Source organism: Mobula hypostoma, chromosome 10, assembly GCF_963921235.1.
Source record: "Mobula hypostoma chromosome 10, sMobHyp1.1, whole genome shotgun sequence".
NCBI classification, from domain to species: Eukaryota; Metazoa; Chordata; class Chondrichthyes; order Myliobatiformes; family Myliobatidae; genus Mobula; species Mobula hypostoma.
In genome coordinates this window covers 105,303,922-105,330,983 of record NC_086106.1, presented here as the reverse complement: position 1 = coordinate 105,330,983, position 27,062 = coordinate 105,303,922, and the positions used below count along the sequence as shown (strand labels likewise).

General features: G+C 39.5%; 1 protein-coding gene across 2 annotated transcripts in view; it reads left to right on the top strand.

Moving 5' to 3' along the window:
- The first annotated feature begins 447 nt into the window (after nt 1-447).
- LOC134353389 (actin-binding protein WASF3-like) overlaps nt 448-27,062 on the top strand; it is an 83,419-nt gene continuing 56,804 nt past the window's right edge. The window contains exons 1-2 of one of the 2 annotated variants that reach the window (XM_063061415.1): nt 448-608; nt 22,529-22,626. The gene's annotated coding sequence lies outside the window, so the exon portion shown is untranslated. The remainder of the gene's footprint in view (nt 609-22,528; nt 22,627-27,062) is intronic. The other variant, XM_063061416.1, reaches the window with a different exon arrangement.

Genomic DNA, 27,062 nt, shown 5'->3' with positions numbered 1-27,062 from the left:
GATTAAATATATAAACCCATAAGAATGATCAAATTAAATGATTAAACGCAAAAAGGATAATATCATAGATCACTATACTGATGAAGAAATATATTTCAATGCCGCCAGTCACTTGAATCTTTGGTCGGGTGGTGGTAATGTTAGCAGAAGTATTCTATGGGGAAATCGAGCTGCACTGCGAGAGGCTGAAATGGGCAAGGTACCCGCAGAGCAGCCATGCATATGAGTAGTGGAATGTATTAAATCTAATCGCAGACTGAAAATGCTAATGCACTTGTTGCACTTAATCTTTATTTCCACGTTGATGATACAGTGGTTTGTGGCTACCAGGATTCCTCGGTGGAGCGGAGGGCGCATTGCCCTTTTAAGCCTGTGTGAACGGGTGGGTGGTGGTCCCGGGCCGTGAGCCGCATGCGCGCTGCCCACTGCGGGCAGCGAGCTGGTTGTCGCCGGGGACTCAGATGCGGCAGCTACAACTTCTCTCCCCCAGCCAGGAGCCCTAGGAAAGATGAAATCTCCGAGAGGAAAAGACATCTTCATCGGGCAGGTGCCGGGGCTTTAACACTCCCAACGTCTCCATCGGGCTCATGAAGCAGCAAGAACAGCAGGTAAAATAAATCCTACTGTTGTCTGATTAAACACAGATCACAATGGCTGCAAGCATTTGCACTGAGATGGGGAGAAATTAATAAGATCAAATCCGAACATTGCAAAGGCATTAGAAACGTAGCAATTACGGGGTTAAAATAATCTGGGTGAGCATTCCTTCTGACCCGCGGAACCCACCCAGAATTTCCTCTTGACTCATGGACTGGAGTAGTATTCCAGTCTGGTACTTAAAATTTATTTGGAATGCAACTACATTACGATCAGAGTAAAGCTCAAGGATCCAGGTTAGTAGCAGAGGAGCTCAGCTGCAGCAGGCACAGTTGGTGATTTATTAGGCGCTCTACTTGACAAACTTTAAAGCTTTGCTTAACTATTGGAATTCTGTTACCTTTTCCGTGCTGTAACAGGTTACATAGAGACAGTTCAACCTTTTTCTTCACGATTAAATACCGCCTGGTTTCAAAATTGAAGTGGAAGTTGGAATGATTTGTGTTGTAAAAGAGCCACCATTCTGAAAACTACAATGGAAGCAAGATGCTCGGCAGTTCAGACAGCAGATGAAGGGAGCGAAACGTTTAATGTTTCGGGTCGACGTCGTTTCACCAGAAATGTAAAGAAGTTAGACGTGAAGTAAGTTTTAAGTTGTCGCGAGAAGGGGATAGATAGATGGAGAGAGTAAACGTGGAAAAGGAGGTATTGAATGATACGAGTGGAGACGCAAGAGATCCGCAGATGTTGGTAATCTTGAGCAACACACGAATTGCTGGAAGAACTCAGCAGGTCAGGCAACATTTATGGCGGGAAATGAACAGTTAACGTCTCGGGTTGAGACCCTACATCAGGACTGGAAAGGAAGGGGACAGAAGTCAGAATAAAAAAAGGCAGGGGAGGGGGAGGTGGAGCACAAGATGGCAGTTAAGTCCAGATGAGAGGGGGTGGGGAGGTAGGGAGGTGGATGGGGGAATGAAATGGAATGATGTGAGAAGCTAGGAGATGATATATGAGAGAGATGAAAGGTTGAAGAAAAAGAAATCTGATAGGGGAGGATAGTGGGTCATGGAATAAAGGGAAGGAAGTGGGAAACTGGTGGGATGCGATGGTCAAGTTGTGAGTGTCTGGGGAAGAGAAGAGAAGAGAACGGGTGAGAGAACCACTGGAGTGGGAGAAAGTGGGGCTGTGGGGAATAAGGAAAATAGGAGAGTGGATATCGGAAGTTAGAAAAATCGATGCTCATGCCGTCAATTTGGAGACTACCAACTTGGAATATGAGCTTTGTTCCTCCAACCGGAATCAATAAATGACCCTGCCAGGCTTACAGATGAAATGCTCCCTCACCTGGAAGGACTGCTTAGGGCACTGAATTGTGGTGAGGGAAGAGATGTAGGGACAAATGAAGGAAAGATATGCCTCATGGTGGGATCCCTTTGGAAATGGCAGAAGATGTAGAGAATGATGTCTTGGCTGTTAAGATTTGTGGGATGATAGGTAAGGAAACCTATCTCTGTTATGTTCGGGATTGGGAATGAGGTTAGGACATATGTGGGTGAAATGGAGGAGATGCAGATGATGGCAGCTTTGATTGTGGTGGAAGGGAAATTCTGTTTTTGGGAAAAAAAAGAGGACAGTTTGAATGTTCTGGACTGGAAAGCCTCATTCTAGCAAGCAGATGTGGCAAAGGCAGAGGAAATGGGAGAAAGGAATAGTATTCTTATATGTGTCAGGATGGAAGAGGTATATTCAAGTGGGTTTATAAAAGATGTTGGTAGGTAATCTGCTCCTGGAAATGGAGACAGAGAGATAATAAAAGAGGAGAGAGGTGTCAGAGATGGACCAAGTACATTTAAGGACAGGGTGGAAATTGGAGGCAAAGTTGATGAAATTGACAAGTTCAGTCTTGGCATGAGTATCAATTTCTTTAAATGCCAGTAACCTCTTTCCTCTGTTTTCCTTGTTTCCCCTCTTTCTTTTTCCTCATCCTGGTGGCCCTCTTACTTCTTCCCTTCCCTTTCCCTCAGAACCTGTCCACTGCTTCCCTCTGGTTCCCCACCTTCTTCCATTTATTCCATAGTCTACTGTCCTATCAGATTTCCTTCTTCAGCCCTTTATCTCTTCCATCTATCACTTCCTATCTTCTCACACCATTCCCAACCCTTCCCCCACACAACTTCTTACCTTCCCCCTCACCTATTTTCTGCCAGCTTGTGCTCCTCCACCTTCCCTTCCCTTTTTATTTTGGCTTCTACCCTCTTCCTTTCCGGTCCTGATGAAGTGTCTTGGCTCAGGGCATCAACTGTTCATTTCCCTCATTAGATGCGGCGCGACCTGCTGAGGTGCTCCAGCAGTTTGTGTGTATTTCTAATGGTACAAGCGTTGCTGGTTGAGAGGAAGGTAAGGGGTGGACATGCTAAAAGATGAAATCTGAAGTGCCAGGAATGGAGAGAGGTGCCGTACTCAAAATTTGAGTTGCAAGACTGGATGTCTGGCTAGCTGAAATGGTTGAATTCAACGAAGAGTTCTAAAGAGCAAGCCAGAGGATGAAGTGCGTCACTCAAGCTTGTACTGAGCTTTTGAACATCGTAAAAGGCCAAAGAGAAACTGCTCCTGGTGCAAGTGGAGTGGAGAATTAGAGGCAACTGAAACAGAATTGCAGAGGGCCATTTGGCACCATTAAACTGGTTGTAAAAGAGTTATCCGGCTTAATCCCAGCAGTTGCCCCCAGTTTATTTCCACCCCATTGTCCAGGTACTGAAAAGCTTCATCCAAGTGAAACAGCAAATCACTTCGACATCTAACTTAGTCTGTTAGATTTGGTGCTGATGTAACGGTGATCTCTACATTTGGGGAAATTAAACAAAGCTTGAATGGCCACCTTACAGAATCCCTCTAGCATTGACATACCTGCACTTTAATTCTTTTTACCTTCTCTTTCTGACCTTAACTCTAGCAATTAAATAATTCAACAATGTCAGATAATCAGCCATGCCATTGTTTTATTTTGTATTCCCTGCATTTAGTTTTCTCTTCCCTTCTAGTATTTCTGATTTCATTCATCATTTCCTATTTTTACATTCTCCTGACGTACCTTCAACGTTTTCGTTCTGTCAGCATCACTGCTTGCTACATTTGCACACTGAAGAGTCAGAATCAGAAACAGGTTTAATATCACCGGCATATGTCGTGAAATTTGTTACCTTGTGGCAGCAGTACGTGATAATATAAGAGAAAATAAATAAATCAGTTACAGTGTATATGGATATTAAGTAGTTAAATTAAAAATTGTGCAAAAGCAGAAAAACCTCTGAATACTCCTTGAAGTTGTGTTAAATCACATTCTTAGGCCAAGCCAACATATGTTCTTTCAAGATTGCTGTTGTTTTTTATTGACACAAGCAGCCAGTCCTTGTATGCTGTTTCTGGGAATCACTATGATTAGAATTGAACATCAAAAATCTGCCTTTTTAAGTTGTACATTTTTGTTTTGGTTGTAATGTCAACTTCAAAAACTATATTTTTTGAAAAATTATCAAAAACTAAAATGTGCTGGAATTGTATCTCATATGATCAAGGTTTTACCTCCCATTTTGAGTCTGGTTAAATATGATTGTACTTAGCTCTTTAGTGTCATTGAGTGCAATAGATTGAAATACAACTTCTCAAAGACTTATCCTTGGCCAGTGATGGCATTATAAAGTTTAGTATTTTATGTTTTTCAAAAAAAAATACCTTGATTACTGAAATCCTGACATGTACTGAACATGAATTAAAATTTGTCATCCAGAATATTGTGATCTTAAACATATATTTAATCTGGATATTTGCTTTTGACAGAAACCTTCCTGTTCTCTAAATTGTATTGATTTTAAAGATGGATTTTACATTTCCTAACCTAAAGTTTCCTCTTTTTTTGCTGTATTTAGAGTAGCGCCTTGTGCTCAGTACCTTTTTCTTGGCAGTATCACAGTGAATAAGGTGCAGTGACTTATGGTGGGAAGATTACTGGTGCTAGCTTCAGAATTGCTGCCATGGAAACTGTGTCAGGCTGCTGTATTGTAAGGAACATACAGCTGGAACTACCCACATTAGCACAAGCCTAAAATGTATGTATTAGTCATCGGGAAGTTTCCTTATTTATTTCAAATGGAAAAAAAATTCTTACATTTTGGAGCCGGAGAGTGAGAGTACCAATATAACAATTCTGTAACTCCCAACATGGATGCAGATTTCATAGGAGTAAGAAGGAATGCCGCTGTCACAAATTATATGGAAAAACAGGAACAATTGTTGCTGATCTGCAAGGCAGTAATTTATGGGATAGCGGGTGGTCAGATGTTGTGGAGTGAAACAATTCAAATTCCTCTTGTTCATTAGCTGGACTCAGCCTCTCCTGTTAGGCATTAAAGTACTCTTGTAATTTCATGGACACTTATCTTGAATTTGTAATGAACCTATTTAGTCTTTAACCAACTTTAAGTGCTAATGTTGGTTTTACAAGTATTTTATTTAATGAAGTAACATGTTATGTGTGATATTACAAGAAATGCTTTTGTAGCATAGGAGCTCAATGGCCACTGAATAATTTCCAAGAGAAAATGGCAGGAGGTGCATCTTAATCTGGTTTGTAGTTTCCTCAAACTTACATTCATCACAACAGAAATCAATGCTGCAAACGGAATCTAAAATTAGTGTTTGGTTTGTGTTAATTGTCTTAAAAAGTGACTGCTTCTGAGGGCATTCGTTGCCAGTAATATTTTTGATTCATTAATTTTTCTTTAGCATATTTGACAAATGAAAACAAAGATTTAATTACACTCTTAAGATGTACTTAAACAAAATCTTATATTGATTGCAGTTTTACTAGGTGCCTTAACAATTTGTAGCACTGCCTATTTTTAAAGGATACTTGTGGTAAAAAATCAAATACTTGAAATGGATTAAAGATAATGAAATACATAAAGTCCTAACTTTTCCATAGTAATGCATAGCTGCTACTCATTTTGAAATTAAATTTTGTTGTATAATTTTTCAACCAATAAGCACATCATTTACTCACTAATAAACATACACAGATCTAAATTTCAGTTGAGCTTGTGTACATATGGATGTCTCAGAGCATTTTACAGAATTGAGAGGGAAAAGTAAGAGGTATTAGAAAGAAGGATTGGATGAAATGAATTATTAATTGCCAAAAGCATGGAGAAAGAAAAGGAATTTGAGGTTTTTAAATGCTTCATATGTGCCTGTCATATACGCACAATTGCATCAAAATCAAATTGACTAAACGAAGTGTGCTTCAATATGCTTATTGATTATTGAAATTTCTGTTGTTTTAATTAATGACTCCAGTTACGATCAATTAACCTTTGTAGGATTCAGTACCTCCATAGATATTTTGATGTATGTGAGAAATAGTCTCATTCTTTGCATTATTTATAGTTTATTGAGAGTCTGTTCTTAGAACAGAAGGTCTTCACTTTGTTGTATCTGTGCTAAACATTTGTTAGAGTAATAACAATTCTCCCCTGCCCAGCTAACCTTGCAAAACCATTTATAGTGGATTCCTGTTAATTGGGCCATCGGTTAATTGGGGCAGCTGCTTATTTGAGACAACCCTTAAAGAAAAAGACTAACTGAGAAAGTAGCTGGGATTCCATTTGTTTATTTGGGACTCTATGCCGCTTAATTGGGTCTGGAGACTGTTGCCGAACAGTTTCTAACCAGCGTCAGTGTGTGCCTGTCGTATGGCAGTTAGACACTATACCATGCTTAGAGCAAACAGTTTTTAAATAGCGTCACTTGTGTGCGTTTGCATTCAAAAAGCAGTGATTTTTGTCACTGATAATTGGTGAGTCATAAGCAATAAGCAATTCAGAACTGTTTAGCTCACTGTGGTTTTAAACATTCAGGCTTAGAGATGGCAGAAACTACTTCAGCAGGTTAGGAACTGCAAAGAATTTGAAGGTATCGACAATCATCTTGAATGTTACAGTGAGGATGGAAAGGAGGATGCATAGGTTGAAAGCATTGCGTGAAGGCAGTTCATTATCTGCAAGAGGTGTCTGCGATGACAGTCAATCAAAAGAACACAGCAGCGTACACTGGATGAATTCCTCTTTTAGTAGTTCTGGTGGTTTTCTAATTTGTTCTGTTATTTTATTTAAATACATAATTGGTTACTCAATTAAGTAGTAGTTTGTCTTTTTTTATACTCTTTTAACCATTTTCATAAAACTTTGGCTAGTTTGGGAAGCTACTTAACTGGGCCAAAATGTACTGGTCCCAATGTGTCCCAATTAACCGGAATCCGCTTTATTTCTTTTGAGTGGCAATGTTGCTTTGTCCACAGAATGCTCTAATAGTGCAAATGTACAAAACTGATAATACTGTGAATGTTTAACCAAATCACATTACAGATGTAATTTTTTGTAAATGGAGTTTATTTTTGAAATATTAAAAAATTCCTATACCTGATTTAGGACTATTTGAAATGCCACTGCAACAAGAAACACTGACACATACATGGATTATGGTTAGGAAGAAAGTATCTTACTAACTCTTGCTTATTCCTTTGAAAAAATTTAGAAAGATTTAATCTATATTAGTACTGTACATGCATCAGTTTAATTAAGCTGTTGGTTACTTTGATACATAATACTGAAGTTGCAGAAAAAACTGTACACCAAGGTATAATGCTTATAGAATTCCAAAGGGTTAGGTAAGACAGATGGCAGGCAGATGCTTTTTAGTATCATGCAGTAAATGATTATTAAACCTATTCTGTTATTTTCCTGTTGAGAAATAGCAACAACACTTACAAAAATTTATTTAATTTAACTTGGGCTGGTATGTAAGCACAAAAAATTTGTGCTGCCTGCTAGCTTAGAAGCAATTTACCTTCCAGTAAACGCTGTAACCCTCATCAAATGCTGTCTGTGGCTCATACAAAACATAACTTAAGTAAGAAACATGAAAATCTGTAACATTAGAACGTAAGCTTTTTCTTGGTGTGGGCATACGGTGACAACTGTGCCTCAGTTGGCAGATTCTTCCTCTGGGTTAAGAGAGTCGTGGGTTTAGAACATTCTAGTATGCAGTACCAAGGGAATGCTGCATTACTTATGTCTTTTTTTTTGAAAAGCTTTTTTGAAAGATCCTTTGAAGAGGAACAGATGAATTCTCTGTGGTGTTATGGCTGGTAATTATCCAATGATATCATAAAGTTTGTTGTCTAATCTTAATTGTTGTTTATGAAAGCATGTGTGATGAAATGGTTCAAAGGAGATTCATGAAAATGATTCCAGGATTGAATGGCTTGCCATATGAAGAGTGTTTGATGACTCTGGGCCTGTATTCACTAGAATTCAGAAGAATGAGGAGTGACCTCATTGAAACCTGTCGAATGGTGAAAGGTCTTGATAGAGTGGATATGAAGAGGATATTTCCCGTGGTGGGAGAGTCTAAGACCTGAGGATACAGCCTCAGAATACAGGGTGTCCTTTTGGAATGGAGATGAAGAATTTCTTTAGCCAGAGAGTGGTGAATCTGTGGACTTCCTTGCCACAGGCAGCTGTGGAGGCCAAGTCTTTATATTTAAGGCAGAGGTTGATAGTTTCTTGATTGGTCAGGGCATGAAGGGATATGAGGAAAAGGCAGGAGATTGGGGCTGAGAGGAAAATTGGATCAGCCATGATGAAATGGCAGAGGAGACTCGATGGACGAAATAGCTTAATTCTGCTCCTATATCTTATGGTCTTATGGTCTGATGGAAATTGATTACATTATCATTTTCTATAATGCAGTGGTAATTTTGTCTGAAGATATTTTTAGTTGTAATGTGCTTTAGGAAATCCATGATTTGTGAAATGTGTTATATACTCATTGGCCTCTTCATTAGGTACAAGAGGTACCTAGTAATAAAGTGGTCACTGAGTGTAAGTTCATCGTCTTCTGCTGCTGTAGCCATCTACTTCAACGTTGGATGTGTTGTGTGTTCAGAGATGCTCTTCTGAATACCGCAGTTGTAATGCGTGGTGATTTAAGTTATTGTCACTTTCCTGTCAACTTGAACCAGTCCGGCCGTTCTCCTCCGACCTCTCTCATTAACAAGGTGTTTTTGCCCACAGAACTGCAGCTCACTGGATTTTTTTTTTGTTTTTTACATCGTTCTCTTCAAACTCTAGAGACTGTTGTGCAGGAAAATCCTAGGAGATCAGCATTTTCTGGAGATACTGAAACCACCCTATCTGGCACCAACTGCCAAATCATTTTGCTGTCAAAGTCACTTAGACCACATTTCTTTTCCAACCTGATGTTTGGTCTGAGCAACAGTTGAATTCTTGCCCATGACTGCATGCTTTAATTGCTGCCAGTTGATTGGCTAATTAGATAAGAGCAGGTGTACCTAGTAAAGTGGCAACTGAATGAATGTTTTACATCTTCCCTCCCTTTTACTTGCCTGTTCTGATATTGTCTAAGCCACATATAATGAGCTGAAGTGATTCATTCAACAAGAAAGCAATGAGACAAGCAAAGAGCTTAGGGACCGTACACTAACACTTCATTTCCCACCTGAGGTTTCTTCAAAGGGAGGTCAGGTCGCACTATAGAATTATAGATCACCATGCTTTCTTTGAACAAGACTCCCAGCTGGGGCTGTGGGACTAGCGAATTTAGATTTAAATTTTAATCACTGACAATCTAGAGCTTCTTAATTTGGATCTTTTTCTTTAAGTTGTGTAATTCATTTATTTTTGGTCTCAAAAGTTTAACAGTTATTACACAAATGCACAAATCTTTTTTATTACGGATAAGACAAGGTGATATCGATATGGTGTTTGTTTACAGCAGTAGATTTGAATTTTATTCTATATAATTGTTTTTTTTAAACAAACATTAATTTTAATCCAGGAAGGATGAAAGAATGTCAGCCAATTACCAAGTTGAAATAGTTCTTGATTTGGGAAAGAGCTTGTTGATCGTTATACTGGCTTCCTGTCCATTGGAGGATTGACTTTAAAATATTACTACTGGTTTATAAAGCACTGAATGGTCTGGGGCCAAAATACATCTCCGATCTCTTGCTGCATTATGAACCTTCCTGAGCTCTCAGGTCTTCTGGGGTGGGTCTGCTTACCATCGCCAGGGTCAAAACTAAACACAGTTTCTATGCTGCATGTATCTGGAATAACCTTCCAGAGGACCTGAAGTCTGCCCTAACTTTAAGCTCTTTTAAATCGAGGCTGAAAACTTTTCTTTTCACTGTAGCTTTTAATTAGAATCTCCTGCACTGTAACATCTATTTATCATATCTATTTTTGTGTGATTTTATTCTCTTATATATTGTCTGAAATTTGATGTTTGATGTTTATGTTTTGTTCTATGTAAAGCATTTGTGTTTGAAATGTGCTATACGAATAAACTTGCTTGCTTGTATTGTTTCAATATGTTTACTTATCGTATTCATCCTGGGGTGGATGATGTGGGTTTGGAAGATTCAAACAATGAACCTTTGAGTTTCTGCAGTGCTTTTTGTAAGCGGTATGTACACTGTATATCCAGTGTTAGGTGGAATTGATCTATTAAGATGGTGGAGGTGGCTTTGACCAGACAAACTGCTTTTTCCTGATGTTACTGAGAATTTTGGGGTGTTGCTGGAGCTTATGTCATTTAAGCAAATGAGGTGGATTCCATCACACTTTCAACTTGCATTTTGTACTTGACGGAACGGCTTTGAGTCACTCCTGCAGAATACCCAGTCTTTAGTTAGGTGGCCTGGCCAACACTAAAGACCCTCGCCATCTAGCATGCGCCCAGTCTTGTTGCTACTATCAGAGAGGAAGTGTGGGCCTGAAGACCCACTCTCAGTGATTCAGGGACAGCTTCTTCCTCTCCATCATCACAATTTTGAATGGTCCATGGACCAGGAATACTATCTTATCCTTATTCTTTTTGCACTATTCATTTTGTAATTTGCAGTAATTTTATGCCTTTGCACCGTAGTGCTTCCAGAAACAAAAATCAAATTTTCTGACATAAAAGAAAGTGATAATAAAACTGATTCAGTTTCAGTGAAACCACTTTACACTTAAGGAGTTGAATTTGCCAGTAGTAATGCAAGTTGTTGCTTTCTCTCTGGGTGGTAATTCTCACCCTGGTGCTTGCAGTGTCCTGGTATTGTTTGACTTCCATATTTGTTCAAATCCTAAATGTTGTTAAAGTCTTGCTGTGTTAATGTGAAGTATTTAATTGACTAAGGAGCTATGAATGTTATTGTGCAAGCATCTTTGATCTTCATCTTTTGATGAAGGTATGATCATTAAAATATCAGCTTAGACTGGCTTGGGTTTAGAATATGGCCTTGAGAAATGACTGCAATTCCCTGTTGTTGAATTGAGATAATTGGTTTCTAACAGCCATTTTCCTTCAAAGGGTATGACTGGTTGGTAGAAGGTTTTCTCTTTGATTTGTATTGACTAGCGTTACCAGCATTTGTTAGGGCAGAAATATATGAAATGGTAGTTAGGTCACAGCTAGAGTTCTATAAACAATTCTAATCAGTATTTCAAAGGTAATTTCTTTTAACCAGAGAATGGTAAATGCATGGGACACACTGGTGGGGGTGGTGGTAGAGGTGGATACATTAGGAAGATTTAAAAGACTCTTAGATAGGCTCTTGGGTGAAAGAAAAATGAAGGACTACTTGGGAAGGAAGTGTTAGATTGATCTTGAATATGTTAAGAGGATGACACAACATTGTGGGCCGAAAGGCCTGTGCTGTGATGTTCTATGTTTTACGTTACAGGAAAGTTAGCACTAGTGAACTTACAAAAGTGATTTATTAGGATGTTTCGAGACGTGCAAAATTTTAGTTGAAGAATGATAGTCCAAACTGGGATAATTTCTCCTCAAAATGGATAAAGTGAGGTAATGTTTTTATTAAATTGAGGTCTAGATAGGGTGAATGGGACTGATTTACCTTCCCTACTGAAGTACTCAGTAATTAGGGAACTTGCATTAGTGGAAAGGAGTTGAAGGAGCTTGTTTTTGCCAAGGAGATGGGGTATTAACTGATGCTTGCAGTGATAGTTGAGGCATAAACCCTCAGAGCCTTGTTTCCAAATGGCATCTTGCTTAGCTTTTAGTGCTGTTGTCTATAGTGCTGTAGACAGAGAGCTGGAAAATAAGATTAGAGTGAACAGATTTTTTTTTGACTAACATTTTGTAGTTAAGGAGGCAAGTTGTATCGTGGACTTCAAATTAAAAGAATTTCAGTACGAAAGTCAGTATGTCTTGTTGCAATTATATAAGCCTTGTTGAACATAGAACATAGAATAGTATAGCACAGTACAGGCCCTTCAGCCCACATTGTTGTGCCGACCCTCAAACCCTGCCTCCCATATAACCCCCTCCCCCCACCTTAAATTCCTCCATATACCTGTTGAGACCAACCTTGTTGTGTACAGGATCCTGCTGAAGGGTCTCAACCCAAAAGGTCGACTGTACTTTCTTTCATAGCTGCTGTCTGGCCTGCTGAGTTCCTCCATCTTTTTGTGTGTGTTGCTGTGTACAGGATTAGTTTATCCACCTGAGAGTGACTACTTGCAATAAAGGAAGTACAACAAAGGTTCATCAGTTAGATTCCTGGGGTGACAAGACTGATGTATCAACTATAATTGTATTCACTAGAACATTGAAAGAATGTGGGGAGAAATAGTTTCCTCAGCTAGTACGTTTGGAATGAAGAGTCAGATTTATAGAGCAGATTTATGACCAAAAAGTCTCTTTAATTCAGGCTGGTGAATCCATAATATTTGCTACAACAGAGCTATAGGGACCAGGTGCTAAATATATATTTTAAAATAGGTAGTTAAATTCTTAGATTAAAAGAATTCAGAATCTGGCAAGAGCGTCAGGATAAATGGCATCAGGATAGATGGTGTGATCAGCAGTTTATCAAAGGGCTGAAAGGCCTTTCCCAGTCCCTTGTTTCACTATATAGAGAATGAGCCAAATTGATCAGATGCAAGCACAAAAGATGAGGGAGAGAGTGGGGTCACCCACAATCCTTCCACAATTCCATAGCCCACCTACCACTGATGTCTAGTTCCACGAGCGATTTCATTAAAGTCGCCTGGATTGATCAAGCCTTATTTTAATATTGCCTTGAAGAAATGAGGTAAGATTGAAAGATTTGGGGAAAACAAATTTAAGTTATTCTGATTAGGTGAATATGGCTGGGGGAGTTTATTCTACAGGCCAACCTCAATACTAAATGAGGAAGAAACTTGTCTGTCAAAATTCAGTGAAATTTTCTGCAAGTAATGTAAATCTTGTCAAGAAAAGAATTGGATTTCAGAAATATAACTGTAAAATTTGACACTTTTGCAAAGAGCTTACAGTGTTATCCTAAAGAAACTATTCTCAAAACTTGCCAAAAGGAAAATAGAATGACATAATCATTTGTATTGAAACTGAAATCTATTGGGATATACATAACAGTGTTTTGAGTACAGTTTAAAAAAAGCATCAGATTTATTGCAGATATTTTTTTAAGTTGCCTCATTTGAGCAAAATTCCATCATGATACCATTTTCTTTGTTCCTATTTTGCACCACAACAGTTGGTGGAAAGACAGAAGAAATCCCCATGTCCCTGATCTAAATATGTCAAGCAATTATTTAGCATTGGGACTTATTTTTAAATTTGTTTATTCAAGCTGAGGTTTCCACTTGGATGATTCCTAAGCATAAAAAAGGAAGCTATTAAAATTAATTCCAGACACTTGTGCATGAGATTAGAACAATATGTAAAAAGTTGGGGAAACTTCAAAATTTAATCATATTTAGAACAAGTATTTCCATGTATTATGTGTACAATATCATTAACCATAGATTGAAATTGTACTTATAATTTGCTGAAAAAAAATTTTGCCTGCATCTGTTTGAAAAATAATGAGTGTTTTGGTTGTAAAATAATGCACTGTTGGCCCAAAATACAGTGAATGCCAGTTAATTGGGACACATCGACACAAGTATATTTTGGCCCAGTTAACCAGTCATCTCAATTACCCGAAGTTTCATGGAAATAGATATAGCAAAGGCAAACTACTGTTTAACTGAATAACAAATAATGTAATTACATCAAATACAGAACAAATTAGAACAGTATCAATAAGCCTACAGTGCTATATTAGTTCCCAATAGCTGTCGACAGAGGGATTCATCCAGTGTACGTTGCTGTGTTCTCTTGATTGACTGTAAATGAACAAAATCATCGCAGGTACCTAGTGGAGGTGGCAGTCTGCCTTCAAACAGTGCTTTCGACCTTAGCATCCTCCAAATTTTTATTTTAATTGTAACGTTCAAGATGATTGTCATTACCCTCAAATTCTTTGTAGTTCCTGACTTGTTGAAGTTGTGAAATCACTTCATTTGGACTCATGGCCATTTCTGGCACCTTCAAGCATTGAAACTGTAGTGAGCAAAACAATTCTGAATTGTCTTACTGTTTATTTCTCACCAACTATCAGTCACAAAAAATGCCTGCTATTTGACCACAAACAGACGCAAGTGATGCTACTTAAAAACTGTCCGCTCTAAGTATGGTGTAGTGTTGAACGGCCACATGACATGCATGCAACTGACGCTAGTTGGAAAATGTTTGACAACAGTCTTCTGTCCCAATTAAGCGGCATGTGTCCCAAATGTAAACGAAAGGAATCCCGGCTATTTTCTAGATGAGTTTTTATTCTTTAAGAGTTGTCTCAGATAAGTGGCTTGCCTGCTTAGCTGTTGCCCCAATTAACCAGAACCCACTGTGCTAATATAATAGCCACAGGCTGTGATTATAATACATTCCGTCATTTCTAAAGCATTGAGGTCAATAGTTCATACTCTAAATCTCAGCTGTTTGCATAATTTATTTGAATATATGAGAATATTAAATACATGGTAATAACTTAAAGAAATCTAATTCAATTTGAAGCTGTACAAAGGGGCAAAACTTTTTAAATATAGTATGTGCTTGGTATGACAAAGATGAAAAGATAGAAAAGTTAATGAGCTTTGAAGTGAGGAGCTTTGCATATTTTCAATGTATCCTGTGTGGGTTTCTTTTACTGATGTTTGGAATACACTATCTGCATATGACTAGGTTGATTGGATAATGAAATGTCACAAATACAAATGGCTGCCAGAAAGATTTCTTTTTGTTTCTGCTTAATTTACAAAGCGCTTTTGAAGTATTTGAAAACGGAAAATGTTTAAAATTTTCTTCTCTTTAAACTAAAGTCTTTCAATAAATGGATTCAGTTCTACAGGGTAGTCTTGGAGTACTGAAATATTACATAAATAAATAAAGTAGAACATTATGGATATACCTGCAGAATAGACAGCCTTAATGGGGAGATAAACGGAAGTAATCTTATTTATTTATTTATTGAGATGCAGTATGGAATAGGCCCTTCTGGCCGTTTGAGCCGCACCACCCAGCAATTCTGCAATTTAATCCTTGCCAAATCATGGGAAAATTTACAATGATCAATTAACCCTCCAACCAGTGCATCTTTGGGCTGTGGGAGGAAACTGGAGCACCCAGGGAAACTCTCACAGTCACGGGGAGAACGTACAGGTTCCTTACAGGCAGCGGTGGGAATTGAACCTGAGTCGCTAGCATTGCAAGCCGTTGTGCTAATCACTACGCTACCGTGCCGTGTTTCAGGTCAATGACTTTTCATCAGAACGAGGAAAGTGAAAAATTGAGTGTATTTTATGTTGTAGATAGGGAAGAGGGGTGGTGAGAATAAAGGGAATGCATTTGATAGGATGGAAACCAAGAAACTTAAAGTGGCACAAATGTAGTTAATGCCTCCTGAGAAAAGGTGATGAAGGCTATCTAGTGGTGGCTGAGCTGACTGGAGGAGATATATTGAAAGAGAAAGAGATGAGTGAACACAGGAGACGGAAAGAGAACGAGCAATGATCATGTGTAAGCAGCAAAACATAGCAGCCACTGGAACTCAGAAATAAAAGAAAATGTTACAAATACCCAGCAGATCACATAGCATCTGTGGAGAGAGGAAGATCTGAGTTAATGTCACAGCTGGGTGACCTTCCATTAGAACTCGCCAGTTTGTGATATAAATAGGAAAAAGTTAGTGATCTTAACTTGTTAACTGAAGTAGTTGAATTGAGTTTATTGTCACGTGCGCAAATACAGTGAGATACAGGTACAGTGAAAAGCTTGCTTGCAGCAGCATCATGGGTGCATAGATCCCTAAAACACACAGTTTATAAATTATGCATAAATTTTACACGAAAATGAAGAAAGAGAAAAAATACTGAGTACAGATGTCTGTAGCTTATCTGGATGGAGCATGGGATGTTGTTCCTTGAGTTTGCATTTGCTATTTTGGCACAGTATAAGATGCCAAAGATGAAGTTTCAGAATGGGATTGGGATGGAAAATTAATGTGACGGGCAAATGGATTTCAGGATAACTTCATTGGTAAATTGGTTTCTTACTGTCACATATAATTATATACAACTGGCCCTCCTTATCCGCGGGGAATTGGTTCCTGGACCACCTGCGGATACCAAAAAATGCGGATGCTCGTCCATTATATAAAATGGCGTAGTATTTGCATATAACCTACACACATCCTCCTGTATGCTTTAAATCATCTCTAGATTACTTATAATACCTAATACAATGTAAATGCTATGTAAATAGTTGTTATAATGTATTATTTAGGGAATAATGACAAGAAAAAATGCGCAAACAACGAGTGCTAGGGAGAGAACTTCCGGGTTTTCCCGATCCGCGGTTGGTTGAATCCGTGCATGCGGAACCCATGGATAAGGAGGTATAGTGGAAAAACCTGTCTTACATACCACCCATGCAGATCAGAATCCGAATCAGGTTTAATATCATGAGCATATGTTGAGAAATTTGTTAACTTAACGGTAGCAGTACAATGCAATTCATAATAAATAAATATAGGGAAAAACTGAATTACAGTAAATATGACTATTAAATAGTTAAGTTAAAATATGTAGTGCAAAAAAATAGAAATAAAAAGTAGTGAGGTAGTGTTCAAGGGTTCAATGTCCATTTAGGAATCGGATGGTAGAGGGGAAGAAGCTGTTCCTGAATTGCTGAGTGTGTGCCTTCAGGCTTCTGTACCTCTTTCCTGATGGTAACAATAGGAAGAGGGTATATCCTAGGTGACAGGGATCTTTAATGATAGCCGCCGCCTTTCTAAGGCACCACTCCTTGAAGGTATCTTGGATACTGTGGAGGCTAGTACCTATGATGGAGTTGACGAATTTTACAAATTTCTGCAACTTACTTCAATCTTGTCCAGCAGCTCTCCCTTACCAGCCAGCCAGAAGTTTTCTTGTAGAAGTTCTGCTTTTAGAGCGTTTTAGTTGACAAACCAAATCTCCTCAAACTTCTCATGAAGTATATCTGCTGTCTTGCCTTCTTTATAGTTGCATCAATGCATTGTGTCCAGGTTAGATCCTCACAGATCTTAACACCCAGAAACTTGAAATTGCTCACTCTCTCCACTTCTGATCCCTCTATGAGGATTGGTTTGTGTTCCCTTGCCTTACCCTTCCTGAAGTTCACAATTAGCTCTTTGGCCATGCTGACATTGATTACAAGATTGTTTCTGTGACACCACTCAACTAACTGGTATATCTCACTCCTATACATCCTTTCATCATTATCAGCAAATTTATAGATAGCATTTGAGCTATGCCTAGCAACACAGACATGGGGTGTAGAGAGAGTAGAGCAGTGGGCTAAATACACATCTCTGTGGTACGCCAGTGTTGATTGTCAGTGAGGTGGAAATGTTATTTCCAATCCGCACAGATTGTGGTCTTCCAGTTAGGAAGTCAAGGATCCAATTGCAGAGAAAGGAACAGAGGCTTAGGTTCTGTACCTTTCAGATCAGGACTAAATCAGGAATGATGGTGTTAAGTACAGAACTATCATCAATCGACAGCATCCTGACAATGGTATTTGCATTGTCCAGGAGATCCAAGGCTGCATGAAGGGCCATTGAGATTGTCTCTGCTGTTGTGGTGTTAGGCAAATTGCAGTGTGGCCAGGTCCTTGCTGAGACAGGTTTTCATCCTAGCCATGACCAACCTCTCAAAGCATTTCATCACTATAGATGTGAGTGCTACTGGACAATTGTCATTAAGGCAGCTCATGCTGTTCTTCTTGGGCACTGGCATAATTGTTGGCCTTTTGGAGCAGGTGAGAACTTTTGACCGTAACAATGAGAGATTGAAAATGTCTTTGAATGCCCTCGTTAGATCAACTCATTACAACTGTGCATTGAGGTAGTATAAAGTTCAACCAATGACTGTGCAGAATACAGTATTAGAATTACAGGGCAGATGCAGTGCAGGCAGACAGGTGAAAGGGCGTAACGAGGTAGATTGTGAGGTCAAGAGTCCATCATATTGTACTAGGGAACCATTCAGCAATCTTATAACAATGGGATAAAAGCTGTCTTTGAGTGCTTTCAGGCTTTTGTATCTTCTGCCTGATGGGAAGGCGTAGAAGACAAAATGTCTGGGGTGGGGTCTTTGATTACATAATTGTTTTACTGAAGCAGTGAGAAGTATAGACAAAGTCAATGGAGAGGAGATTGTTTTCTAAGACGTTCTGAGGTGTGTCCTCATCTCCCTGCAGTTTCATGCAGTCATGGGCAGAGCAGTTACTATACCATGCTGCGAAGCATCCAAGTAAGATGTTTTCTGTGGTGCATTGATTAAAAGTTGTTGAGAGTTGAAGTGGATGGGCCAAATTTCTGATCAGGACAGGCTATTGGTGATGTTACTCAAAGTTCAAAATAAGTTTATTATCAAAGTACATGTATGTATACAACCCTGAGATTAATTTTCTTGCAGGCATGCAGAATAAATCCATAATAGAGTAATAACCATAATAGAATCAATGAAAGACCACACTAACCAGTGTGCAATAGACAACAAACTGTGCAAGTACAAAAAGAAAGAAATAATAATAAATAATCAAGAAATAAATATCAAGATCATGAGATGAAGAGTCCCTGAAAGTGAATCCATAGGTTGTGGGAATATTTCATTGATGGGGCAAGTGAAGTTGAGTGAAATTATCCCCTCTGGTTCAAGAACCTGATGGCTGAGGGATAATAACTGTTCCTGAACCTGGAGGTGTGAGTTCTGCGGCTCCTGTACCTTCTTCCTGATGGAAGCAGCGATGTTTAACCGAACATTTATATAGTATTCTACTTCTAGCTCAAAGCAATAAAGTGTTGCAGTTAAGGCAATAATCAAGAAGTTATGCTATGGCTAAAATTTCAATGGTTCATGGGATGCCGATGAATCACATTGCATAAAAGATTTAAGGCAAAAAGCATGAATGACTTCAAAAGGGCTCATGATGTCCTCAAGTATCAGCTCAACCAAGGAGATTAGCTTTGAAGAAGTGGAAGAGACTGATATGGTGGATTTGCTCAAACTCTCCAGAGAAGAACTATCAAATGAGGATTTAATAAATGAGGACACAAAAGATAGCACTTGAAATACCACCATCTCAAACGTTAATAACAAAATGGTTGTCAAAACCTTTTCAAATTATTAGAAAGATAGAAAACTTACAGCACAATAACAGGCCCTTCGGCCCACAAAGCTGTGCTGAACATGTCCTTACCTTAGAACTACCTCGGCTTACCCATAGCCCTCTATTTTTCTAAGCTCCATGTACCTACCCAGGAGTTTCTTAAAAGACCCTATTGTTTCCGCCTCCACCGCCACTGCCAGCAGCCCATTCCATACGCTCACCACACTCTACATAAAAAAAATAAACAAACTTACCCCAGACATCTCCTCTGTACCTACTTCCAAGCACCTTAAAACTATGCCCTCTTGTGCTAGCTATTTCAGCCCTGGGAAAAAGCCTCTGACTATCCATGTGATCAATGGCTCTCATTATCTTGTACACCTTTATCAGGTCACCTCTCATCCTCTGTCGCTCCAAGGAGAAAATGCCAAGTTCACTCAACCTATTCTCATAAGGCATGCTCCCCAATCCAGGCAACATCCTTGTAAATCTTCTCTGCATCCTTTCTATGGTTTTCACATCTTTCCTGTAGTGAGACGACCAGAATTGAGCACAGTACTCCAAGTGGGGTCTGACCAGGGTCCTATATAGCTGCAACATTACCTTTCGGCTCTTAAACTCAATCCTACAGTTGATGAAGGCCAATGCACCGTATCCCTTCATAACCACAGAGTCAACCTGCGTAGCAGCTTTGAGTGTCTTATGGTCTCGGACCCCAAGATCCCTCTGATCCTCCACACTGCCAAGAGTCTTACCATCAATGCTATATTCTGCCATCATATTTGACCTACCAAAATGAACCACCTCACACTTATCTGGGTTGAACTCCATCTGCCACTTCTCAGCCCAGTTTTGCATCCTATCAACGTCCCGCTGTAACTCCTGACGGCCCTTCACACTATCCACAACACCTCCAACCTTTGTGTCATCAGCAAATTTATTAACCCGTCCCTCCACTTCCTCATCCGGGTCATTTATAAAAATCGCAAAGAGTAGGGGTCCCAGAACAGATCCCTGAGGCACACCGCTAGTTACCGACCTCCATGCAGAATATGACCCATCTACAACCACTCTTTGCCTTCTGTGGGCAAGCCAGGTCTGGATCCACAAAGCAATGTCCCCTCGTATCCCATGCTTGCTTACTTTCTCAATAAGCCTGGCATGGGTTACCTTGTCGAATGCCTTGCTCTACCTTCATCAATGTGTTTAGTCACATCCTAAAAACCTTATCAAATGCCTTATTGAATGAACAATCAAACTCTTTACCATATAGAGAGAAATCAAGTCCATAGTGAATAGGATAATTAATGATTTATCAACAAAAAAGAAAAGATAGTTGTCAAAATGTAAATAGTTACTTTTTGGATGTTAGTGAAATGATGGTGAGGCTGGAAAGAGCTATAGTTTCACTTGTGGGTGAAGAGAGCAGCTGTCTCTACCCTTTTTGTCTCACGAATACAACCATTTTCTCCTCCACTCCATCACTATAAACAGATGTCACAAACATAGCTGACAAGCATTACCTTAGCTGTTGCACTTAGCGAATTTATTTTTCCCTGAAGAATCAAAAATTGTTCTGCTTATAGGTCCACTTTTCAAGAGTGTGGCTTTGACAGGGTTCTCCATCATGTTTCTTCTGTTTCCTCACATCTGTGTTCTCATCCACTTTTCCTCTCACTGAGAGTGAGTCTTGGGATCACCTAGCAGTGACCAATCTCCCGTGACCGCATGTGTTTCCTCTGGAAGGTCCAGTTTACTCCTGCAGTCCAAATATGTACCAGTTGGTAGGTTAATTAGGTATTGTAAATTGTCCCGTGATTAGGATAGATTTAAATTGGCGGATTGCTAGACAGCTTGGCTTAAAGGACGACAAGTGTCTATTCTGTGTTGTATCTCAATAAATAAATAAAATTAATCCCTCAACAACCAGGCTCTTGATCCAAAAGGACAACTTTACTCAGCTTCACTTACTCCATCATTGCAATGTTCCCACAACCTATGGACTCACGTTCAAGGACTCTTCATCTCATGTTCTCAATATTTATTGCTTGCTTGCGTATGTATGTATTTATTTATTTATCTATTAATTAATATTTGTTTATTTTTGTGTTTGCACAGTTTGTTGTCTTTTGCACAATGGTTGAACTCCCAAGTTGGTGCGGACTTTTATTGATTGTATTCTGGTTATTAATCTATTATGGATTTATTGAGTATGCCTGCGAGAAAATGAATCTCAGGGTTGTGCATGGTGACATATATGTATTTTGATGATAAATTTACTTTGAACTTTGATCTGGTTCTCCAACCCATGGGTAACAGCCCTGAATTCATTTTGGGCTGGGAGGAAAAGAACCTTAATGTCTTCCAGTATGTCACATGGTTGATAGAACAACCTTGAGTATTGCCTATGATAAGCAACATCTTGAATTTCTTTGCCACAATGTTCTTCCAAGCATGGATGGGAAATACAGAAAACAATTTTTACATAAGTTCCAAATAAATTGCAGATGTTTTTTTTAAAAATAGCATTCAAAGGCCTTGATGTCTGAGTGGTATGACACTAAGAACTTAAGAATTTAAGTTTGAAATCCCCTACTGAGTTCCATCAGGCAGAAACAGTCACTGGTTAGTTTAAATCTCAGTGCAGCCTTTTGCTGTTTGGAAAAGCATATTAATAGCATACCTTTCCAACAAACCCACATCTCGTCAATATTACACACTTGTTTCTAAGTACCCACCTTCTTTGATTTAAATAGGAAGAGAATTTTGTTGTTATTGGAACTAGATCCTTCAACCACATTATGCAAATTATAACACCTTTTAACATGTTTTAACAAAACTGTCCAATTGTGAACTTGCATCCTATTCATTACATAACTCATCATGCAGGTGTTCAGCTTTTGACTTTTACTTTCATGACCCTTGTAACCAAAGCACATTTTGTTGGTTTTGGTCTTCAATCCAGGTAGCGCTTTGAGTTGTCATGGTTTATGCGTTTTTGATGTTACTATTCATAAGAATTATTCTTGCTATTGTGGGAGGGAGCCTAAATATTGTCCCAATTTCAACCACTTCGTTCCAGCATCATAATGTTTTAAAAAGTGTAAATTTAACCTAAAATATGTTTTCCTTGTTTGCTCATTGTCTTCACATGTTTAGTGTTTTTGACTCTTGTTTTTAAGTAATTCAGTCACTAAAAGGAAGATTAAAAAAATCCTACATCATAAATGAACACAGAAAAGTTGAAGAACTGATAAAAGTTTATTTGCTTTAAACATTTGCTCCTTTCCTCTCTCTGTAGATGCTGTTTCATCCGCTGAACTTCGCCCACATCTTCTGCTTTGGGGATGTTAGGTTCTGATGCAGCATTTACGTATGCCTTTAATGGTGTGAAAAAAAGTACGTATAACATTTGTAGTGTGCTGGGAAATGTTGCAATAGCAAACATTGTGACATTAGAATGATTTGGAAGATAGAACTGAGAACATTACAGTGTAGTACAGGCTATTCGGCCTGCGATGTTGTGCTGATTTATATTTCTGATTATATCATTGACATTATACCGAAACACGATTGATAAGCCCATAAGACATAGGAACAGGATTAGGCCATTTGGGCCATTGACTTTTTTCTGCTGTTCCATCATGACTGACTTATTATCTCTTTCAACTCCATACTCCTGTAACCCTATCCCAATTAATCAACAACCTATCAACTTCCACCTTAAATACTGTATACCTAATGACTTGGCCTGCAAAAGTATTTTTTTTTCTCATCTCTATTCTAAATGGATATCCCTCTATTCTGAAGCTGTGCCCTTTGGTCCTAGACTTAACCAGTATAGGAAACATTCTCTCAAAATCCACTCTTTCTGGGCCTTGCAATATTCAATAGGATTCAGTTAATTCCCTCCTTATTCTTCTAAACTCCACGAGTGCAGGTCCAAAGCCATCAAATGCTCCTCATATGTTAACCCATTCATTCCTGTTACAGTATCATTCTCACAAGTCTCCTCTGGATCCTCTTCAATGCCAGCACATATTTTCTCAGATAAAGGGCCCAAAACTGCTCAGAGTAGTCCAGGACCAGTCTGACCAATGCCTTATAAAGCCTCACCATTACATCCTTGCTTTTTGTATTTCAATCCTCCCAAAATGAATGCAAACATTGCATTTGCTTTCCTTATCACCGACTCATCTTGCAAAGTATCTTTAGGGAATCCTGCAGGAGGACTCTCAAGTCCCATTTCACCTCTGATGTTTTGAATTTTCTCGTTATTTAGAAAATAGTCCATTCCTTTATTTCCACTAGGAAAAGGCATGACCATGTATTTCCCTACATTAGATTCTATTTGCCACTTCTTTGCCCATTCTGTTGGCAAGCAGTTCCAACACCAATCCTGCGGCACACCACTAGTCACCAGCAGCCAACCAAAATAGGCCCCCTTATTCCCAATCTTTGTCTCCTGCCGGTCAGCCAATCTTCTGTCCTTGCTAGCATCTTTCCTGTAATACCATGGGCTCTTCTTTAAGCAGGCCTTCTGAAAATCTAAATAAAGATTTGGATGGCTCAGGGGCAGTAATGTTTACTTCGAGTGCCAGAATTTAGATGTTTCAGAAAGGACAGGGAGGGAGGCAAAAGAGGTGGGGGCATGGCACTGTTGATCAGAGATAGCGTCACGGCTGTAGAAAAGGAGGAAGACATGGAGGGATTGTCTACGGAGTCTCTGTGGGTGGAAGTTGGGATCAATAACTACTGGGTGTTTTTATTTATAGATCACCCAATAGTAACAGGGATATCGAGGAGCAGATGGGGAGACAGATTCACAGATTTTAGAAAGATGTAATAATAACAGGGTTGTCATGGTGGGAGATTTTAATTTCCCAAATATCGATTGGCATGTCCCGAGAGTGAGGGGTTTAGATTGCGTGTAGTTTGTTAGGTGTGTTCAAGGTTTCTTGACACAATATGTAGATAAGCCTACAAGCCTACATTGATGATCTGGTTTTGGGAAATGAACCTGGTCAGGTGTCAGATCTCTCAGTGGGAGAGCATTTTGGAGATAGTGATCACAATTCTATCTCCTTTACCATAGCATTGGAGAGAGATAGGAACAGACAAGTTAGGAAAGCATTTAATTGGAGTAAGGGGAAATATGAGGCTATCAGGCAGGAACTTGGAGGCATAAATTGGGAACAGATATTCTCAGGGAAATGTATGGAAGAAATATGGCAAATGTTCAGGGGATATTTGCGTGGAGTTCTGCATAGGTATGTTCCAATAAGACAGGGAAAGGATGGTAGGGTACAGGAACCGTGGTGTACAAAGGCTGTTGTAAATCTAGTCAAGAAGAAAAGAAGAGCTAATGAAAGGTTCAAAAAACTAGGTAATGATAGAGATCGAGAATATTATAAGGCTAGCAGGAAGGAGCTTAAGAAAGAAATTAGGAGAGTGAGAAAGAGCCATGAGAAGGCCTTGGTGGATAGGATTAAGGAATACCCCAAGATATTTTACAAGTATGTGAAGAGCAAGAGGATAAGACGTGAGAGAATACGACCAATCAAGTGTGACAGTGGAAAAGTTTGTATGGAACCGGAGGAGATAGCAGATGTACTTAATGAGCACGTAGATATTAAGAAATAGGATGTGCTGAAGCTTTTGGAAAGCATCAAGTCACCAGGACCAGACGAGAAGTACCCCAGGCTACTGTGGGAGGTGAGGGAGGAGATTGCTGAGCCTCTGGCAATGATCCTTATCCTTACATCATCAATGGAGACAGGAGAGGTTCTGGAGGATTGGAGGGTTGCAGATGCTGTTCCATTATTCAAGAAAGGGAGCAGAGATAGCGTAGGAAATTATAGATCAGTGAGTCTTACTTCAGTTGGAGGTAAGTTGATGGAGAAGATCCTGAGAGGCAGAATTTATGAACATTTGGAGAGACATAATATGATTAGGAATAGTCAGCATGGCTTTGTGAAAGGCAGGTCATGCCTTATGAGCCCGAATGAATTTTTTTTAGGATGTGACTAAACACATTGATGAAGGTAGAGCAAGGCATCTGACAAGGTAACCCATGCAAGGCTTATTGAGAAAGTGAGCAGGCATGGGATACGAAGGGACATTGCTTTGTGGATCCAGAACTGGCTTGCTCACAGAAGGCAAAGAGTGGTTGTAGACGGGTCATATTCTGCATGGAGGTCGGTCACCAGTGGCGTGCCTCAGGGAATTGTTCTGGGACCCCTGCTCTTCGTGATTTTTATAAATTTGCTGATGACACAAAGTTTGGGGGTGTTGTGGATAGTGTGAAGGGCTGTCAGGAGTTACAGCGGGACATTGATAGGATGCAAAACTGGGCTGGGAAGTGGCGGATGGAGTTCAACCCAGATACGTGTAAGGTGGTTCATTTTGGTAGGTCAAATATGATGAAAGAATATGGCATTAATGGTAAGACCCTTGGCAGTATGGAGGATCAGAGGGATCTTGGGGTCCGAGTCCATAAGACACTCAAAGCTGCTGCGCAGGTTGACTCTATGGTTAAGAAAGCATACAGCGCATTGGCCTTCATCAATCGTGGGATTGAGTTTAGGAGCTGACAGGTAATGTTGCAGCTATATAGGACTCTGGTCAGACCCCACTTGGAATACTGTGCTCAGTTCCGGTTGCCTCACTATATGAAGGATGTGGAAAGCATAGAAAGGGTGCAGAGGAGATTTACAAGGATGTCGCCTGGATTGGGGAGCATGCCTTATGAGAATAGGTTGAGTGAACTCGGCCTTTTTCCTTGGAGCGACGGAGGATGAGAAGTGACCTGATAAAAGTGTATAAGGTGATGAGAGGCATTGATCGTGTGGATAGGCAGGGGCTTTTTCCCAAGGCTGAAATAGCTATCACAAGAGGGCACAGTTTTAAGGTGCTTGGAAGTAGGTACAGAGGAGATGTCAGGGGTAAGTTTTTTACACAGAGAGTGGTGAATGCGTGGAATTGGCTGCCAGCAGCAGTGGTGGAGGCGGATACGATAGGGTCTTTTAAGAGACTCCTGGATAGGTACATGGAGCTTAGAAAAATAGAGGGCTCTGGGTAACCCTAGGTAATTTCTAAGGTAAGGACATGATCAGGAGAGCTTTCTGGGCCGAAGGGCCTGTATTGTGCTGTAGATTTTCTATGTTTCTATAAACAACATCCATGGACTCTCCTCTGTCTATCCTGCCTGTTATTTCCTCAAAGAATTCCAACGGTTTTGTCAGGCAAATTTTCCTTTTAAGGAAACCATGCTGACTTTGGCCTATTTTGCCATGTGCCTCCAAGTACCCTGAAACCTCATCCTTAAGAATTGACTCCAACAGCTTTCCAACCACTGAAGTCAGGCTAATTGGTCTATAATTTCCTTTCTCTGCCTCCTTCCCTTAAAGAGTGGAGTGACATTTGCACTTTTCAAGTCCTCTGAACCATTCCAGACTCTAATGATTCTTAAAGATCATTGTTAATGCCTCCATGATCTCTTTAGTACCTCTTTCAGAACCTTGGGATGTAGTCCCTTTGGTGCAGGTGACTTATCTACCTTCAGAATTTTCAGCTTCTCAAGCACTTTCTCTTTTAATGACAGCAATGACACTGTCTTTTGCCCCCTGACACTCTTACATTTCTGGCATTCTGCTAGTGCCTTTCACAGTGAAGACTGATGCAAAATACTCATTGGGTTCTTCCTCTATTTCTTTGCCCCCCGCCCCCCCCATTACTACATTTCCAGCGTCATTTTCCAGTGGTTCGATCACCACTCTTATGTCTCCTTTACTCTTTATACAGTATATCTGAAATAAAACCTTACTGAATCCTCT